Here is a 17,016-nt window from a genome sequence, read left to right as displayed (position 1 = left end):
GGCAACAGTTGAGCACTTCGGAGAGCCAGTTTATAGGCTGCACTGTTAATTACCTCAAACACTTTACCAATTTTATGTGACTCCAAAATTTTGTTGTTCGATGATAGGTTTAGTATGCTCCGAGCATTTGGGACTTTAATGCATTTTGCTATCATTTTGGCCATAGCCACCGGAAACAGCATTTTGTCTTTATTCACCCCATGAGGAACTAAGCATAGTAGTCATCAAGGCATACAGATACTGACCGAGACGGCTAGTAAACACATTAAATGATTCACCAGGCTGCATCGTGGCATTGGCAATTTTCTTGACTAACCTATATGGGTCGAGGTCTCCTTTGTTAACAAATCGCATGCGAAAGAAATCCTTAAATTCAGACCAAGATTGAGGCTAACAATGGCTTTCTCGTCTACCACAAAACGTGCATCTTCTTTGATTGTGTCAACAGCTGACCGCGCAATTGCCAAGTATTCGGGATCAGTAGGCTCGTAAAAATGGCGATGGTTTTCGCTTCAACCTTACTAAACCCTCTAATAAGAGGGATTCGCCAGCAAAAAGTGGGATAACCATTTCCTGAGCTGACCTTTGGACATTAGTACGAGCAATTGTTTCATTTGAGTTCAAGAGCGTTGCAACAGTAGTAGGCACTGACACTACCGAGGAAGTGGCAGTTGAATGAATATTATAATTAAGTGCACTAGGCTTAAGAAATAGAGTACACACAAACAAATAAAACACTCAAAAAAAATATCAAACTTGGCTTAAGTAATGAAATGGCTGAATTAAAATTATAAATTGTACTAGGCAACAAAATAATTAAAAACAAGCAAAATTGGGAATTAAATTAGCAATCTGGTATGAATATGGCTAGAAATAGAGGTATGTAAATTAATTAAACCAGGCAAACACAGCAATTTAGAATAAAAACTGGAAAGTGCAATTGCAAAATTTCATTAAAAATTATTCAACACAACAAGTGGCAATGCAAGATATATGGGTTTAGCAAAAACTGGACACAGGTATATATGTAACATGCTATGGTAAAATTTAAAAATAAAATGCTGAAAGGATAAATTTCAAAGTTAGGTCTGGAGAAATATAAAAAAAAATCCATGTTCTAATGTCTGGAGAAATATAACAAAAAATCTGTTCTAATTTATGTAAAAATCTCAAAAACTAATTTCTATTGTGCAAAATAAACTGCTAAAAAAAATTATTTCTTACTTCTCTCACCCTTGAATTTACTAATAACACTAGTAACACAATTAATGAACAATAGAATTACTGTGAGAAGCAGGAAATCTTTAAATGACTTAGGGAAGTATGTAACCAACTCCAATATTTAACAAGTCACTGAATAGTTAATTACTACCAGACCCTGAAGCAAGCAGTGTTGGACGCCTACCTTCTCTCCACCGAAAGCTACTGACGAAAATTCCGTGACCATCTTAAGGCAAGTACCACCACCTTTCTAGAATTTGCCAATACCAAGAAAAGATATTTCATGAAATGGCTGGAAGCAGCACATGTCTCTACATATGCAGAACTCATCAACCTCATGCTAGTTGAGGAATTCTTGAGACGTGTTCCCCCTTCCGTCCGTTTATATCTAGCAGATAAAGAAGAAATCGACTACATCAAAATGTGCTAAGTCGGCTGACACCTACAGCCTCATCCACCGGCTGACACCATCACCACCTCCCAGTAAGAAGTCTTGGTATAGTTACGATAAAGTGAGTACAGAGGAAGCGAGCTCTCAATTGTATTGTAAGTATTGCAAACTCAATGGACATACCATAGATAGATGTGTGAAGGCTCAATACAAGAGCCATGAATCTACTAAACCCAAACAGACTCCTCCTAAGTCTTGTAAGCCTCTGATGAAAGTTGGTATTAATGTTAATGATCTTTCTCTCTTCAGTAAACACCTGCATCCTGGAACTGTCTCTACCAACGGTACAGATTCGGAGGGAAGTTTCAAATTGAAGATCTTGAGGGACACAGCGGCTCTTCAGTCTATCATCTTGAAATCAGCTGTGCCTAACGTCACCTACACCGGGGAACCGTCCTTATCACTGACCTCACTGCTACCACTCCATATCCACTTGCCAGAGTCCACCTGGATTGTCCCTTCGTGACCGGTGAAGTCCAAGTCGCCATCAGGGAAAAACCTTTTCCCATGCTTGGAGTGCAACTTCTCCTGGGCAACGACTTGGCAGAAGATCTGCAACCGTCCAACCTGATCATCACGGACAAACCCCAGGTGTGTACTTCTGTAATGGATAATCCCATCTTTGATTATGTTCCAGCAGAGGTTCAAGAAAGTGATAAAGTTTCTCCTCCGGTTTTGGTGACCATACGTGCACAAGGTGCACAACCGCAACCAGCTGCTACCGCTGTCCCTCAAGACCCTCAGAATCTACCTCCAAATCTTACCAAGTTGGAGTTCCGTAAGTTACAGAGGGAAGATCAATCATTAACACCATTATTCTTCCAGGCTGAGACTCAACCTGACAGTATCCCTGGGTTCTTCCTAGAGAATGAGTTGCTCTACCGCAGCTACAGACCCAGCAAGCTGAAGGAGGATGACGATTGGGCCAATGTCGAACAACTAGTGATTCCCACAAGCATATGGCCCGATATTCTACACCTGGCCCACGGAGCTCTTTCTCACTATGGTTCCAACAAAACCTACCACGGAATCAGACAAGACTACTACTGGCCAGGTATGGTAAAAGACGTCAAAAAGTATGTACGACAGTGTCATACATGTCAGATGGCAGGTAAACCTAACATCTCTATTCACCAGGCTCCACTAAAACCCATCCAGGTGCCTGCAGAACCTTTCCACAGACTCATCATAGACTGTGTTGGTCCTTTACCCCGGACCAGTTCTGGCAACGCATATATATTAACTATCATGTGTCCTACCACCAGATTCACCATGGCAGTTCCAGTAAAGAACATTACGGCTGCTACTGTGGTGAAACACTTATTGAAGATCTTCACCCAGTATGGATTTCCAAGAGAGGTTCAAAGCGACTGTGGCACCAACTTCACCAGTGATCTCTTCAAGAAGACACTGGAGGAGTTCAACATCACACAGGTACTGTCCAGCCCCTATCATCCTACTTCACAGGGTTCTCTTGAACGTAGTCATCAGACCTTTAAAGCACTCCTAAAGAAGTTCTGCAAAAGTTCTGCAATGACACTTTGAATGACTGGGATAAACAACTTGATCTCATTATGTGCATTTTCAGAAGTCTCCCCAATGAGTCTCTAGGAGTATCTCCTTATGAGATGCTCTACGGACGTAAGTGCCGTACTCCTCTTAAAGCTTTCAAGGACTCTCTACGTAATGCCACCTTCAGTGACACTCAGAATGTGCCTCAGTTTCTTCAAAACTTAAAACACATTCTAGAGAGAGTACGTGAATTTGCTAATGACAACCTGTTGAAAGCCCAGGAGAGGATGAAGACTCATTTTGACCAAAGCAGCAAATTAAGGAAATTTAAACCAGGAGACTTCGTGTTGGTATATTTTCCCATCCCAGGTTCTCCATTACAAAACAAGTTTTCAGGACCCTACCGTATCAATGAGTGCAGGAACAACCACAACTACGTTCTTGAGACTCCTGATAGGCGGCGGAAGACCCAGCTGTGCCACGTCAACCTCCTGAAGCAGTATCAAGGTATTCCCCCCACTGTGTTGGTATCTGTCTCTACATTTAAAGGTCCATACCTCCACAGTGAGACCTTCCCTTCTTCCCCCGAAAGCACTAACACTGAGTCGGTGCTTTCCAAATCGGAAATCCTACCATTTTGGAAATTTGGATCTTCATCCCAATTTACAGGACTATAATAGTGCTCCTTTGCCATGTTCTAATTCTATTCTCGCACGCCAGATATCACGAAGCCTTTCATCCTCAATGTCGATGCCAGTGGCACCGGCATCGGGGGGACCTAATGCAACAACGATGCGAGGAGAATCTACCTGTTAGCTGCTACAACTACAAGGAACTACAGCACGATCGAAAGGGAGCTACGCATCGTCCTGAACTTGCAGCACTTCAAACCATACCTGAAAAGTGCTAGGTCTACCACCATCTACTCGGACCACAACCCCCCTACACTTTCTGCAGCAAGCCCAATTCAACAATCGACGGCTTCTACGATGGGCTTGATATCTGCAGAATTTCAACCTGGAGATCTCTACATCAAGGGGTCTGACAACATCATAGCAGACGCCCTCTCCAGAGTCTATGAGGTGGAGGCTGCTCCACCTACCACACTACCACCTGAAGACGTAACTTCACCCAGAACCGCAGGCTTCGGGGGAGAGTTGTGACGATAATCTCTTTCTAGAGAGATTGAGCCTGCTCTTCCCTACTTAAAGTTACGTCAATTATACAAGTACAAGATGCTACATTCAAGATACGTCACCGGTAGCACAAAACGTTTTGACCAGGAGGCAAAACGTACCCAAGATCCCCCCACTCCACACACCGGCTTGTCATCAAACCAGCTAACTACCCTTCACCAGCTTGCCTGCTTCTGATTGGTGACTTGCCGACCGCGCACCTGCACACCGCACCTCAGCGCCCTCTACCTGAGTCGACGTCTGAGCCTGACCAGCTATCAACTTCAGAATATTCTTTGTGCTCTTAGAGTTGACATCTCTCTCTGGCATACTAGCTCATTGGCTCGTATACGAAGGGAGGTTTCAGCCATAGCCGATATTCTCAGCACCATTTTAACATTTCACTTTTGTAATATTGTGTCTCACATTGTCTTTGCATTTATCTTTATTATTTAACTGTACTTTTTATTCCCCCGAGATTTGTCTTTATTTTCATTTATGTTTAAAGTAAATATATTAAAGTTTCATTGTTCATACTTTGTGTTTTACGTGTTCCTCCCTCTCACTTACCACAGACAACAGGCAAGCAGTGTATATTTTTGTTTTAAGTGTGACCAGGCTTTGTCACCTGCCATTGGAGGACTGCCGAACATCAACACTCCAACACTTTCCCATCACAATACAATAACAATATATTGCCAGTCAGTGACCGGCAGCATAGCCTCAAGCGAGCTCAAGAACTCCTCAGCTCAGCCCAGCCTCACTGAGCGGTTTCATGGGTGTCAACCACCAATTAGGTGAGTGTTATTCCATGAAGTGACCGCACTTAATTTAAAGCCAGCCAAATTATTGGCTGTGCCCTCGCAAAATTATTAACGAATTTTGTTGTTTTTATTTCGCTACAGATTATCCACGAATTTTGTGGTGTTAATTTTGCGAGGTCACTAATAATATTTAATATTTCAAGATAATACTAGAGGCTATTAATTTAATTAATTAAGAGGCTATCATCAATAATTGTGTATATTTTTTCTCTTAAATAGAGAATGCCCACAACAGGGTAGGATATACATTGACTAGTGTTTGATAACCTAGTCCCCTATTAGCATTGACTAGTTGGACTATTTATTGTTCATACTAGTCCCATTTATTACCATAGTCTACTTGTACTACACTGAACAACCTAGCACCATTAATGAATGGCGCAGACCCTATTTTGGGTGTAATTAATAAGAGTTCGTGTTGAGTTGTGTGTATATAATAATTTATAATCATTGCACCTTTTTAGTGATTAATTAGTGTCTATAACATCCTAGGGTGATAACTGAGGAGCTAACCTAAAAGTACTTCCAGTGACACTGGTTTATCACTCAAATCATTAGTGTGTATGATTATATATGTATAATGTGTATTAATTTTAAGGCTAACCTCTAGAAGAGGTAGGATTATAGCCTAGTGAGCGCAGAATTTTACCCTAGGCTACTCCATCAGTATTTGTTTAGCATTATGAGCAACCCAAGTACAAGCCTCACAAGGCTTAACCAACAAGCCAGTATGGATACTGCAGGAAGAATGAAAAAAAAACTTGCAGGTCTTAAAGGCCACTTAACAAGACAGATCAAGAAATGTGAGAATTTGTCACAACAATCCCCAGTTGATTATGCTGACCTGGAAAGCTATTATAAAGCAACTGCAGATAAATTTGAGCAAATCAAATGCCAAATAGCAACATATGTAACTGAACTTGCCAACACCAATTTATCAGAAACAGAAATAGACGACATTATGGTTGATCTAGCGAGTTATGAAGATCACACTCAGGCCACGTTACAGCCTTACGTCAAATTAATTGCCCAGAACAAGACAACTACAGCAACAACAGTTTCATCTAATACGAGTCAAGCTGAAGCTCGACGCCCTTTAATTAATTTACCCACTTTCTCAGGAAAAGATTAGGAAGATTGGGACGAATTTTGGAACAAATTCGTAGACCTTGTGGACTCAAAACAATCTTTACCAAAGAGTAGTAAATTCTCTTATCTTCAAGGCCAATTATCAGGTGAGGCTAAAACAGTAGTATCCCATCTGAGATTAACTAATAATGGTTATGATCTGGCAGTACAACTCCTCAAGGATAATTATGCTGATCCAGAAGTATGAACATCACATTTAGTACACGAGCTGTTGCATTTACCCCCACCGGAGGCTTAAGCTGATTCACGCCAAGTCTTCAAGCTGGAGGTAGAATCAATGATCAAAGCTCTCAGCCTGACAGCAGATACAAACGGGGCTGAGTGGGTCTTGAAAGTAATTGTCCAGGAGAAAATACCTAGGGACGTATTGAGACAAATGAGTGCTCATTACAATAAAAGTATCTTATCCACAAATGAAATATCTGAGGGTTTACGTTCAGTAATACATCAATTACGAATTCGTGACAAATTAAAACCACTAAATAAACCTTCAGAAACCAATAATAGTAAACCTCAGAGTACCAAAGGTACTAAAAATCAATCTAGACAATATAATTCAACACCAAAGTGGAACAGTGGCAGTGTGGGCGTATATGCAGTGGGACCCTCCTAGCCTATAGTTACTGTGTCACCCAAGAATGTGACACCAAAGGGTACTGGAAGCTATGGAACAAGTTTGTTCTGCAATGAGAAACATTCAATGTACCACTGCCCTAATTTTCCTGATAGTGACGCCCGTGTTGAGCGACTCAAAGATTTACAACATTGCACGAGGTGCCTTAGGAAACATAACATCAACGACTGTGAGACCCAATTACACACCTATAATAGGTGTAACAAGGGTCAGCACCATGAAGCATTGTGCGGAGACACCAAAACAAAGTCTCCAAACCCCAAGGTAGAAGATAGCATTCCCACCACAGTACAGTACTGCAAGGTGCAACAAACAATTAGTGTCCAATCGGCAAAGTTCAAAGGTAATACGACTTTGCCTACTGCCCAAATTACCATCCATAATAAGAGGATCAAGGTCCATACACGTGGGTTGTTTGACTAAGGGTCCCAGAGAACATATGTCACTAAAATGTTGGCAGATGAACTACAATTAAGGCCTGTAACCCAGACGACAATCAATATCTCAGGGTTTCTAACAGATACAGGACCTCAAGTATACCAGGTGGTACAACCATCAGTACGTTTAGGCAGGTACGTCTGTCAAGTACAAGCCATTGTGGTGGACAAAATACCAGAAGACCTACAAGTACAAGATCTGAGAGCAACCGCCAAATTCCCGAGAAAGAGAGGAATAAAATTGTCAGAAAATATTAAGTCTGATTACTTCAACGACATCGGTATCCTTGTAGGTACAGACTATTACCATCGATTCATCGGTATCCCTATTAAATATCAGGGCATAACCATGTTAAATTCTGCAGGAGGCAAATTACTCTCAGGCCCAGTATTAAACCTGAGGAAACCTATGGGTGCAGATAAACAATACCAGTAGAAATCTAAATTTGTCAGCTGATTATATTTCTCCAGTAGTATTATGCTAAGGAGATTACAGCTGTCTATAACAACAGAGGTTAATATCGTCATTTAAAGCTGAAGATGAGTTCATGAGGCCTCAGTGGGAAAACAGTAGCCTAAACATCTACAAGTCCCTGCGACCAATGTCACTGAACCCACTGGTGTCTCAGAACCATACTTGACTTTAATGATGGACTATTCAATCCTCTGAATCAATTATCTAAATTAAACCCCAATTTATCCAAAGACTGATTTTGATACATTTATTATTTAATCAAGATGACTTCCATGGGCCTCAGTGTATATATCAGTGACCAGTTACTTGAACAAGCTTCAAGTTATATCTAATGACACTGATCTCCCTGCAGTCCCTGAATCATACTTGACTGTAGTACTTGATCACATTCAGGCCTCAGGGTTATTATGTAATTAGGCTAGAATTTTAGCCTCTCAGGAGTTAAGAGGGAAATGAAATCGCATTAGACTTCTGACTTCTACAACTCGAGTATGGGACTTCCGTCCTGTACGAACAGACGCACGAATGTGTAAGTACTAACTACTAACGTACAATTAATCTAATAATTCGAAAGAGGAGTATCGGTGTTCGTCTGTTCTAAATAGGACCCATGATCAGCCCCTAGGGAATTATGTCGGAAAACCCGACACCATTTATTATTAAATACAATATGCAGATAATATTGCTGCCCTTGTATACACAAGTTAACCCATAGAAAATGTAGCTTGTAGTGGAATTTTCCGTCAATAGAAAACAGGATATCATTGCCACATGCTATAAATTCACCACCTATTCTGTTGGGAATTATTCTTAAATACAGTAGTTTTTGGACTTTTTACATCATAAAACCATCTCATTTGAATTAACTTGATTATCAGTATCAAAATAGAGTAAATGTGACCCTTCTATCACTTACTAACATCTGGACAAAGAGAGCCAGAAGCGTCAGTGGTGGGAGGTCAGCCATGGTTAGACCAAGTCGCTGTGGAGCGAGTTCAGCTCCTATAATTTCTCTTGGACGATGTGTTACGGAGATCAAATTAGTGCTTCGTCCATCATCAACACAGTCAACATAAACAAGGGAAGTGTCTTACCAAAACCCGTTTATCTAATCATTTCTGGCCAATTAATGTTAGGTAGATACATAGAGGGCGAACCGGTTACCACAAGAAACAGCGTCTAAATACAGATAATTAAACCTTGGTCCTTATCTTAATAATATAGATGATTCATCTGATATAGCTGTAATATATTGGGATTCCGGCTTACAGTTAGAGCCCTTTGACAGGAACAAGATGAGCAAACAAGAATAAATCATGGTACATCAGTTACTAGGGGTGCTGGAAGCTAGCCTTAAATGAGGATTATTTTGTGCCTACATCCTGGTGAACTAGGCCTACCATGCAATAAGATAAGGCACCTCCAAAATTTATTTACTAATATAGTTTAATACTGTAGTTTGATTGGCTGCATATATATTAATTTAATATAAGCCCCTCCCCTAATGTATAAGGATCGATTTGTAAGAATGTTGCAGAAATACAGTTCACTAAACATCATACAAATTGCTATCGAAATATATAAATTAAAGTAAATATAAATTCTATTTAAATTCATATAAATTAAATAAATATATATTCTATATAAATTCATATAAATTAAATATATATAAATCTCACAGGACGGTTCCCAAACGTGACTCTCCACACCTCGATTACCACGTGACTCCACACACCACGACGACCACGTGACTCCACACACCTCGACGACCAAGTGACTCCACACCTCGACGACCAAGTGACTCCACACCTCGACGACCAAGTGACTCCACACCTCGACGACCAAGTGATTTCATACATCGACGACCAAGTGACTCCATACCTCGACGACTAAGTAACTTAACAAATCGACGACCAAGAGACTACACACTCCTAGTCGACCAAGTGACTCCACACACCTCGACGACCACGTGACTCTTCAAACTTCGACGACCACGTAACTCCATATACCTCAACGACCAAATGACTCCACACACCTCGACGACCTCGTGACTTCCCCACACATTGACAAACATGTGACTCACCAACACAATGACGACCACGTGACTCGACACACATCGACGACCAAATGACTCCACACCCCGACGACCAAGTGACTCCACACCCCGACGACCAAGTGACTCCACACCTCGACGACCAAATGACTCCACACACATCGACGACTACTTGACTCCACACTCATCGACGACCACGTGACTCCACACTCATCGACGACCACGTTACTCCACACCTCGACGACCAAGTGACTCCACACCTCGACGACCAAATGACTCCCCACCTCGACGACCACGTGACTCCACACCTTAACCACCACGTGACTACTCAAACTTTGACGACCACGTGACTCCATATACCTCGACGACCAGATGACTCCACACACCTCGACGACCTCGTGACTTCCCCACACATTGACGACCATGTGTCTCCACACACCTCGACGACCACATGATTCTACACTTCGACGACTAAATGACTCCACACACCTCGACGACCACGCGACTCCACACTCATCGACGACCACGTGACTCCACACCTCAACGACCATGTGACTCCACACACTTCGACGACCACTTGACTCCACACACCTTGTTGGAAATAACCAACAGTTTTATACATCTTTGTATTTTATGCAACCTTTGTATTAACCACAAGTAGTAACTAAAATTACTAACTTGTAGATTTAATCATTATCATGATTTATTTCAACATATTGCCAGATTCTTCCTAGTCAGAGTGACAACGTGAGGAACGACAGGCAGTAACATGAATTATCTCCACATTTAGTTGGATTTATAACAGAGTCCAGTTTATCATTTCCTTTACTAAAAATAGTTACTTACTAATAAGTTTAATTTCGTAGTATACTACTACTCACTGGGACTCCTTTATTTAGTTGATATTAAACATTCTAGAGGAAATTACTTTAATGTAAATAATTTTACCTTAATTTCCTCGATTAGCTGCACAACTTTAATAAGCCAATTTATATTACGCGAAATTCTATTTTATCACTGAAGAATTTAATGTGGTATTAATACTCGTCACTACCTCTTCCTTCCTTAGTCAATTGCGATATATACATATCCATTTTCGCTAGAGACGTCTATTGAGAGCCGCGCATGCGCAATAAGGAAGAGGAGGAAGACGGGAGAGCGTCACCAGACCAGGGTTGCCACATTGGGCTACAAGTAGCGAATTGGGCTACTTTTGAGAGCCCCACGCTCCCAAATTTTTAATTTCGCTACTTGCGACTTTTTGGGCTAGTTTAAACGCAAGTTGGGCTATTAATATTAAGAAACTCAATGATGATTATTTATGCTTTAATAATATAATCTGTCCAAATCACAGCCGAGTCCAACAGCCTGATGGACTAGACCACTTACCGCAGGAGAGCCCTGGTCAGAGACCGGCCCCTGGGGACGTTGATCCTAGGAACCTTTGAAAGAAAAAGTAACCGCAAGGCAAGGTAATCCTCCCCAGAGGCAATAGATTTCCCAACCTTAATTGTTAATAATACTTCATCCCAAAAGCTACACCTGGTTCCACAGATCTTCATTAAGGGGAGAAAGTTATCTAGAAATTTACAGATTGATAAATGATGGGAAAGATCCCTTACAGTTAATACCTTTGTCAGGAAGACGATGGTTGGCAAGGAGCGGTAGTGTAAAGCGGCCGTTTGATCAGTTGGGTTCTCTAACAACTCATTATCAAATAGCTTTTTCCTCTTGTGATAAATATGTTGCAAGGCAACTATTTTCAATGTACGCTGATTCCCTCCAATAAGCTATATTTCACATGTCTCAAACCAAACCTAAATGATTTTGAAAGAATGAATTTACTTTATCAAAAGATGAGGGCAGATCAGAATAGCCTTCACACTGTCTTAGAAAACTTCACTCTTGGAATACTCGGAAGAATCTTTCGTCCTCATCATGCAAAGCTTCATGTTAATTTGGACTACAATTCTATGTATCTGCCCCTGGAGAAAGTTGACTTTGGTTACGAATTTTCAACACTTCTGGCCACTAACAGATAAAACAATTTTACAACCCAGGAAAAGTTTCAAAATGTTCAAGAAAGATGCGATAATTTTTTAGTGAAAGCTTGCAAATAGCTTCTTTCTCGTATTCTAAGTAATACTGAAACTATAAAAAAAGGTGAAAAATCTGTTACCTATTATATGCCTTAGCTTACATCGCCACCATTTTCGGAACTTCCGTTAGTATTAGCTGACCAATCAAAGCTTAGTGAAAGTCAGTGGCGCCTACTGTTAACCATTGACTAGTCCAACATTTGTAAGGGACAAATTCCGACATCTGAATCGTCATTTTAGACCAAGACAATAACTGTCAAGAACACTGCTGGCGATCCCATACTGATTGACCTCGCTGAGTTTGTGTTGAAAATATACAGCTTGCCAATCAGTAATGCCCTGGTTGAACGGATATTTTCGAGAGTAACGTCTGTGAAAACTAAACTGAGAAATCTTGAATGGGAATGGGACTTGAGCTTTTGACATCAGTCTTGAGAATCAAAACATATCTTGAAGAAAATGTAACTTGTTGCTCGTCATTTGAACCACTCATGTCAATGCTTAAATATGAGTCTGCAATATACAAGAACGAGTTTGTGATGCAGATCAAGATCTTGATAATCTTCAACTGTAAAGACGTGGAAGGACTTCACACCCATTAAGCTTCAAACAGTAAATATTGGTAAGTTATCCTATTATCATATTGGTTAAATATATATATGCAGAGATGATGTTAATAAAACAATTAAAATCGTTTAATGTACTCTATATATCATAATAGATAACTTTGAAACCCATATCAGTTACTAAACAAAAAATTGGGCTACTCTTATTACAAATAAGAGTAGCCCAAGAGTATTACAAACCGCTACTTTTAGACCGTCAGCTCGCTACTTTTAGCAATTTGAATCTGGCATCCCTGCACCAGACACAGAACGAGAGAGCACGACTCGGACGCCATTGACAGCGTGCAACAGAGCTACGTTTTGATAATACTTATTTCGCTCCCACGACCAGTAGAGCGGTGCCACGTTATCTGGCATGATATAGCCGTGTCCCAGACTAGCATATCTGCAATTCCAAAGTCAACGCCTTTCAAGCAGCAGCTGGAGGACGAAGAATAGCTCAAGTCTCCACATCAACGAACACGCGGCTCGGCAGCTAGGTTCACCTGTTTGTTATTATGTGGCCACAGTTAACATTTAGGCTAGTTGTCGTTAGGCCGTATATAAAATAATAAAATCCCGTACGTGTCTTTAGTAAATTTACCATCTAAATAGATGATTATTTTCATTGTTTTCTACAGAAGGAATTTACAGTGCTTCAATATAAATTGCACTGATATTGGCTGAAGATTTCTACAGTTATCCTTATAATTTAGGATGCATTTGTAGTTACCTATTATGTAGAAGATTTCTACAATGTAATTGCCTTTCAGTACTAAGGCGACGCCAACCGAGGTGATAGGCTTCCCCACCTTCATGTGCAACAATATGCCCTATGCAACACGTCGTCGGTGGAGCGTGGCAACCCATTACACCTCTCTAGATTTACAGCTAAGCTGTCCCTTTTTTATCTGTAGCAATAACTCTGTAGTTATAGTAGTGATCTCCCAAAGAAATCTATTATATTAACCCATTGATCTATATATACTGTACTATTCTATCCAGCAGTGTATTGAGGTGCATTTACCTCCAATTAATCTATTACAATCAACCTTATTTACTTTCATTTTTTATTTACTCTGGTGAAGAACCAGCACCAGAGTAATGCTAGGGATGTATTAATCTTTTAGCATGTAACCCCCCAATTTTGTGTAGGTTAATTTGACTCCATTTATGTAAGAAATACAGTTTCACTAAGATCCATAGGACTAGTTCTTGGGATCAGTTTTTCCATTGTTTTCCACTTTTTCTCAAAAAGTGGTGGTCGAACCTAGATAGCTGAGAATTAAGCTATCCTACACACCATATAATTGCCTATTTACTAACACCAACTAGTATGTTAACATTATTAGGCTATTTACCAGTATATTTCATTATTTACGGCTGTCAGCAGACTGCCCATATTACAGCCTAAAACTTATTGATTATTATCAACATTTCTATTAATACTTATGTATAAAGTAGCCTTAGTGGGACATAGCCAATTGTCCACAACCCTTAGACCTATACCTCACACTGGGGTGAGAATTTTTAGGTCACCTAGAGCGACTGCTCACAATTTTTACAACAATCCAATATTAACAGCTGCATTAGAATGACCTCACCATTGAACCATAATTTATCTAGGTGGCAATGATATCCATCCCACTCGCCAACCAGCCGAAATAATTAACCATTTAAAAACTATTATCAGTTCCTTTAAACAAGTCAGCAACTCTGTGGTATTCACACTGGTGGAACCTCGCCAACTGTGAAGTGATAACCGTTGGGAAGTGAGTCCCGAATATTATCAGCGTTCGGCGAAATACATAAACTTTCGGGTGAGAAAAAGACTGAGGTTGGACGCCACTTATATTCATTTCACAGCCAGACCATATCAACAGGGCTTGACCTCAGACGGTGTACATCTGTCAGGAGAGGCCAGGACCCATATGGTCAACAAATTAGTCAATACTATTAATCCTCACAAACGATTGTGGCAAGCAAGTCAAACTTAGTGTTATATGTTTATAATTTTACTTGTATTTCTAAGTACAAACATATATATCAAAACAAAAAATCCCCAAAACATAGCACCATATATCTTTATTACTGCACCATTGCATATATGCCAACCTTTGATGAGGTAGGATATTTAGGCTGTAATTGTACTAATATTTGTACAAATGCAGCCTAAACCATTTAGTCATTCCTAGGTAGGAATTATTTAGCCAGTACTGTACTAGACAGTACTGGTGTACATACATATTATTTAGATTGTGCTGACCCTGATTTGGGGTGGGATTGCCAAAACCCTTTTTGTGCTTTTAACATATTATTTCGTGTATTAATTTTTTGAGTACTGCCGAATGTTCACTGTTGGATCGAATGGTGATAATTGAAGAGCTAACCGGACGAAAATCCAATAGTGGCATTCGAGTGCTACTCAAAATATTAGCTATCCATTGTTAGGTAGGTAAATTAACCTCTAAACGAGGTAGTATAGTCTATTTAAATACATTGGGCTATTATACTGATATTGAACTCCATTGAATGAGCCAATATCCCAGTTACATCAGTAACAAATATTTACTATCAGGCCAGCCCTTACCCAGCAAGATGGAAGTGGCTGACAAAATGAAAAGGACCCTTATCGGTCTGAAAGGTTATTTGACCCGACAGATTACCAAGTGTCAAAATCTGTCACAACAGTCACCTGTTGACTACATTGAATTAGAGGACTTACTTCAAGTTGCTGAAGATAAATTCAAGCATATTAAGCAACATATGAATTTATACTTGACAGAACTTTACCAAACCTCAATAGGTCAAACTGAACTTGAGGACACTGTAAATGATTTAGCCCAGTACGAAGATGATGTACAGGTTAAACTTCAACCCTTTAAAAAGCAAATTGCTAAAAACAAATTAACAACAGCCTCTACTGCTCATCCAAATCCTGATGTCAAATTACCTCAGATCAATATACCCACATTCTCTGGTAACGAGAATGAGAGTTGGGATGATTTCTGGAGTAAATTCGTGGATGCAGTAGACTCTAAAACTAACATCCCTAAAACAACCAAGTTCACTTATTTACAAGGCTTGTTACGAAATGAAGCCTTGAAGGTAATCTCTAACATAACACTGACCAGTGATGGTTACGACCTAGCTGTTCAATTGCTTAAGAGCAACTACGATAACAAAGAAAGGACTATTACTATCTTAGTCCAAAAATTGCTGGATTTACCATCTGCTAATAATTCTACAGATTCTCTCCAAACTTTCAGACTAGAGCTAAAATCTTTACTCAAGGCCTTAAGCCTTAAAGTCCAAATTCAGACTGCTGAATGGATGACAAAAGTAGTTGTAAGGCGCAAATTACCAAGAGAAACTTCAGATAAATTGTGTACTATGTACAATAAAACCTCTCTGACCATGAATGAAATTACAGAAGGTTTACATACCCTAGTCGAAAGACAAAGAGCCAACCAAGATGGGAAGAGTGTTTCAAACTTCTCTACTAACTCTCATCATAAACCACAACGTACTGCAACTACTGCAGTAAAACCAGATTTCAATAAATCATCTCCGAAATGGAAATCTGGAAATGTAGGTACATACACAGTGAACCCTATAAACCCTGTAGTGAGCACCACTCCTACGACTTCTACTACAGTGAAAAGGTGTTTGTTCTGCAATAATGAACATCTTACTTATAAGTGTAGTACTTATCTAGACCATAACAACCGAATTCATCGTTTGCAAGAGTTACACAGATGCACAAGGTGCACGGGTCCTCATGACCCCAATAGCTGTACGGTCTCCTTACATATGTGCAACAAGTGCCACTAGGGTAGACACCATTACTCCTTGTGTGGTAGTGATCAGTCAATATCAACCAATAACCTCATAAGAAAATTGCAAAATTTACTTCTGTACAGTATTGCAAGGTGCATCAAGACATAAGTGTACTTGCAACAGAGTCGAATAACACAACTACGTTACCAACAGCTCAATTAAAATTAATTACCAAGGGATCTAGAATTTCCACTCGTGGTCTCTTTGGCCAAGGTTCGCAGAAAATCTTTATTTCTCAACAGCTAGTTGATCAGTTGAAACTGAAGCCTATTGCTCGAGTGAATTTGAATATCTCTGGATTCCTAACCAATAGTGGACCTCGTGACTACCAGGTTGTTAAAGTCTTGGTACGTTTAGGAGGCTGCACCAGCCCAATTCAAGCTATAGTCGTTGACAAGATCCCCTCAGATTTACATGTTACAGGTCTTGCTCAAACAGTCAAATTTCTTAAACGCAGCGGTATTAGGCTAGCGGATCATATAATAAATACAGACTGTCTCAACGATGTAGGTATTCTTATTGGAGCTGACTTTTATTTAGA

The sequence above is a fragment of the Procambarus clarkii genome, chromosome 79, assembly GCF_040958095.1.
Source record: "Procambarus clarkii isolate CNS0578487 chromosome 79, FALCON_Pclarkii_2.0, whole genome shotgun sequence".
Classification (NCBI taxonomy): Eukaryota; Metazoa; Arthropoda; class Malacostraca; order Decapoda; family Cambaridae; genus Procambarus; species Procambarus clarkii.
The sequence above is the reverse complement of the archived record's forward strand: the minus strand, read 5'-3'. Positions refer to the sequence as shown.